This window comes from Triticum urartu, chromosome 7, assembly GCF_003073215.2.
Source record: "Triticum urartu cultivar G1812 chromosome 7, Tu2.1, whole genome shotgun sequence".
NCBI classification, from domain to species: Eukaryota; Viridiplantae; Streptophyta; class Magnoliopsida; order Poales; family Poaceae; genus Triticum; species Triticum urartu.
This window is the reverse complement of record NC_053028.1, coordinates 589831739-589836865: the sequence shown is the minus strand read 5'-3', so window position 1 is coordinate 589836865 and position 5127 is coordinate 589831739. Positions and strand designations below refer to the sequence as shown.

Below are 5127 nucleotides of genomic sequence, written 5' to 3'. Positions count from 1 at the left end.
TATATAAAGAATATCACCAATCGGATTTATTGTTTAAAAGATATCACTCTTCAGATATTTGGCAATGAAATTTAATAATACTCCATCCATTCCATAATTTTGTGCAGACATGCTTTTCGAGATTTAAATTTGATTATAAATTAGACGAATAATACATCAATCAAGTCACTGAAAAATTATACCATTGAAAACTTCCGTCGAATACGAATACAATGGTATCATTTTTATGACACATAACTCACATTTCATTGGTTAAATTTATGGTCAAAGTTAAATCTTAAAAAGCGTGTGTGCACTACATTGTGAAATGGAAGGAGTGTTATTTAAAAAATATGGGTATTCCAAATAGACTATATACAAACTAAAATGATTGAACACACACATTAAAGCACGCTTACATACATCCAGTTCCGGGAAAAATAGAATATCTTATAATTTAGAACGGAGGGAATAAAACATACGAGAAGTGGAAGTCCTAAACTGGCCAGTTTACGTCCTAAAACAGGATTGAGGACTCTAAATATACTTTTTTGGCAGATGAATAATGCAAGATTAGATCAAATAAAATTTTAATGAAGAAAGGTAGAAATTTGTAGAAGTTAAATGGACGAAAGTGGACTTTCTCCATGAGAAATACTGAAAGGATACGTCAAAGTATGCATTCTTTTTTTGCGGGGGCCAAAGTATGCATTCTGATCTTCGAAGAAAATGAAATGACAACCGGGTCCTTCAGTACTCACCGTCTATGTTCACACCTGGGGATCCTGAAACATATTTTTCTTATCAAAAATGCTAAACATACAGACCCTTACATGAGTTTTACAGGGACCTTCACTCTAATTCGCCCCCCTCCCCCTGATTTTCAGGTGGGTGGGGCTCCTTCCTCACCTTAATCCAATGATTAGTTGACAGCTCCACACCTGTCCGTAAAGCCCTGTAAAGAGCCCGTCGATGTAGCATTACTGCTTTCTTATTTAACGATGTGGTTCTTCAGCAGTCAGCACATGTGGAATTGAGGCCAAATTGTCATCAATGACGTAGCCAACCTGATTGATTGAGCAGATATTCAAAAGTAGAAGGAGCATCGTAGCTTCGTTCTTTGGCATGAGTCACGGGTTGTACCAACTCAAGTTCTATCCCACAACGACATGTGCAGAGATGCTACTGTAGATTGATTTGGAGGGCTCTTCGAGCAAATGGTTTACAAAAATGGTAAACATACAGACCTTTATATGAGTTTTACAGGGCTCTAATTTGCCCCCCCCATCACGCTGAGTAAATGGCACTGGTGGTCCCAGAACTTGCGCTGCGGGTGCATTTAAGTCATGGTACTTCCAAACCGGAAAAAACCCGTCATTGAACTTGCATTGCGGATGCAGATAGGTCACATATGCCATCTGAACCGGCCAGCTGCCCTATTTTCGAGAAAAATCCGTCATAGAACTTGCGTTGCGGGTGCAGATAGGTCACGTTTCACATTTTTCATTCCTGGACTTTTTTTTTAAAGTCACGAATCACAAAAAATTTAAATAAATATTTTCTAATTTTTTTAAAGTTGCGAATCATTAATATTTTTTTAAAATGTTCACAACTTAAAAACAATGTTTGTGAATCACAAATATTTTTCAAATTTATCATTCGCGAACATTTTTTATAGTCGTGAACAAATAGTTTTCAAATTAATCTTTCATTAACATTTTCAAATTTATTATTCATAACTATTTTCAAAAATTTTCTTCGTGAACATTTATTAAAAGTCACGAACACAAATATTTTTAATAAATATTTTTTAATTTATCGTTCACAAACTTTTTTTTAAAGTCGTGAATCACAAATATTTTTTTAAATGATCACAACTTAAAAAAATGTTCGTGAATCACAAATATTTTTCAAATTTACCGTTCTCGATTTTTTTAAAGTCGTGAACAAATAGTTTTCCAATTAATCATTCATGAAGATTTTCAAATTTATCATTCGCAAGCATTTTCAAATTTTTTGTTCGTGGACCATTTTTTAAAGTCACGAATCACAAATATTTTTAATAAATATTTTTTAATTTACCGTTCGCGAACTTTTTTTAAAGTCGTGAATCAGAATTCTTTTAATGTTCACAACTCTAAATAAATGTTCGCGAATCAAAAATATTTTTCAAATTTATCGTTCTCGACCATTTTTTTAAAAGTCGTGAACAAACAAATTTCAAATTAATCATTCACGAAATTTTTTTAATTTATCATTCAAAAATATTTTCAAAATTTTCATTCCTGGACATTTTTTTAAAGTCATGAATCACAAAAAAAATTTAATAAATATTTTTAATTTATCGTTCGCGAACATTTTTTTAAAGTCGCGGATCACAAATTTTTTTAAAAACTTTCGCTAACATTTTTTAAAGTCGTGAACAAATAGTTGTCAAATTTATCGTTCACGAACATTTTTTTAAAGTCACGAATCACATATATGTTTAAAGTCGTGAACAAATTTATCGCGCTTGACTGTTAGAGAGAGAAAACCAGGCAGCTGGCCGGTTCAGATGACCTGTATGATCTATCTGCACCCGTAATGCAAGTTTAATGACGGATTTTTTCGGTTTGCAAGTAGCGTGACTTAAGTGCACCCGCAGCGCAAGTTCTCGAACCGCGGGTGCCATTTACTCCATCACGCTTGTAGCAAACGCCGGCCCGAGCTTGCACTAAATCTGCGAGTTGGACGACCTGCCGATTTGCCGCGGTGATGGATGACGCCGCGGTGCACGTTCTCTTGTTCCCTTGGCCGCGGCAGGGGCACATGCTCCATTTCGCCACCGCCCTCGTCGATGCCGGCGTCCAAGTCACCTTCCTCCACACTGAGTGGAACCTCCGTCGTCTTGCTCAGGCGCCTCCACCGGGCCTCCGCTTGCTGTCCATCCCCGACGGCCAACCCGACGATGCGCCGGGCCCACCGGGCGTACCGGGCCCTGCTCTCTGCCGCCGATGCGCCGGTGACATGCGTTCTCGCCGGTAGCACCATTCCGTTCGCCTTCGACATCGCTGACGAGCTCGGCATCCCATCGCTCGCCTTCGTCACGCACAGCGCGTCCAGCTACCTGGCGATCCTGTCTATGCCCAAGCTCGTCGAGCTCGTCGAGACCGCCTTCCCTGCAGACGACCTGGTGCGTGGCGTTCCGGGGATGGAGGGCTTCCTCCGGCGACGAGATCTTCCTCGAGGACTCTCCTGCGCTGAAAAAGGCGGCGAAGACCCCTTGGTGCTCAAGCTCGCCGAGGTCACCGTTCGTTCCAGCAAGGCACATGCGCTCATAGTCAACACCGCAGCGTCCATGGAGCGGTCAGCGCTCGCCCACATCGCGTCGTGCACAAGCGACGTCTTCGCGGTAGGCCCACTTCACGTGAGGTCGAAGTTCGCCGCAAGCGCGAGCCTGTGGCGGGAGGACGACGGGTGCATGGCGTGGCTGGACGGCCACGACGACCGGTCCGTCGTGTACGTGAGCCTGGGGAGCCTCGCCGTGATCACGCATGAGCAGTTCACTGAATTCCTCGCAGGCCTGGCAGCCACCAGGTACGCCTTCCGCTGGGTGCTCCGGCCGGACATGGTCCAAATGGCTAGCTCCGCGCTCCTCGGAGAAACCGTCGAGGCAGTGGGAGGCGGCAGGGGGCGCATCTGATAGCTAATCTGTTGCAAGACTCAACACTGAACTTGTTGTTTCTCTGAATAAAAGGGATCGGGAGCGTGCACCTGTACACGCATGGTTCAGTAGATTCAGTTAGGCGTTTTCTGTCAGTAGTTTCAGTTAGTTTGTTAGCTAGAAATGCTCGTCTCACCGGGTCATGGGATGGCATGATCGTAGCGGTCTGTGCGGGCAAAGTAGTTGCTCGATCTCAGCTTGGCGTCGTGGGATGGCACGACCAGTAGGCCAGCCGGAGACGTGGGCGTTTTCCTTGTATCTCGGCAGCCGTTTGAGCTTGCTACAAATAACAGAAAAGCAGAGAAAAGCTGCAGTTCAGTGCGCAGCACAAAATACCTCTGTCAGACTTGATCTTCTCTCTCGCGAAATTCTCTCTCTCGTGCGATCGGCAGCCATCTGCAACTACAAGTGGCATCAGAGCCTCGGTGGTGTTCGATCCATCCTGGGCGCCGACGGTGTCTGATCCGCCGGAGTGATGGCAGGCAGCGACGACGAGAAGTCGAAGAAACAGCAGGAGGAGGAAAAGGGCGCTGCCGATGCGGCGGCGCTGGAGAAAGCCCTGGCGCGTCTCTCCACAGAGGAGGGGTCGGGGGTGCGTGTGATCGAGCGCGTCGTGCACGGTGGCGGCGGCGGTGCTCCCCCGATGATGCTCACGCGCACGAACTACTCCGACTGGGCCATGATCACCAAGCTGCAGCTGCAGGCTGATGAGCTGTGGAGGGTGGTGGAAACTGGCCAAGGTACGGATCGCGACGACCGGCGCGCCATGATCGCCCTCCTGAAGGGGGTGCCGCCGGAGCTCATGCGTATTCTGGGCGCCAAGGCCACGGCCAAGCAGGCATGGGACACCCTGAAGACCATACGCGTCGGGGTCGAGCGCGTGCGTGAAGCCAAGGCGCAGACTCACCGTTCGGAGTACGAGGCGCTCCGGTACAAGGACGGCGAAGGGATCGAGTCGTATGTGATGCGGCTTAGGACGATCATCGACGAGCTGGAGGCGCTCGGCGACCCGGTGGACGAGCACATGGCTGTTCTCAAGGTCCTCCGGACGGTGCCGCGGCCCTACCGCGAGATGGCGGTGGTGATTGAGTCCCTCGTGGACACCAAACAGCTCTCCCTCGAGGAGCTCTGTGGCCGACTCCTTGTGGTCGAGGAGCGTGACCGCGAGGAAACACCGGCGCCCGGCGCGCAACTGCTCTTCACTGCTGATGAGTGGCGCGCGAGCGAGAAGCTGCTGGATCAAGCCGGCCGGTCGTCGGGGTCCGGAGATCGACGCGGGCGCGGCAACGGCAAGCCGAAGAACTCCCAAGGCGGCGGTAGCCGTGGCCAAGGTGGTGGCCGTGGCAACGGCGGTCCGGCGACGCCCAAGCGCAAGGGCGACTACCGATACTGCAACATCCCAGGGCACTGGGCGAAAGAGTGCCGGAAGAAGGCAAGGGACCAGC

At 47.7% G+C, this 5127-nt stretch overlaps 1 pseudogene; it reads left to right on the top strand.

Annotated features, from left to right (window-relative positions):
• Positions 1-2655: 2655 nt before the first annotated feature.
• LOC125523474 lies at positions 2656-3979 on the top strand (annotated as a pseudogene).
• Positions 3980-5127: the final 1148 nt, after the last annotated feature.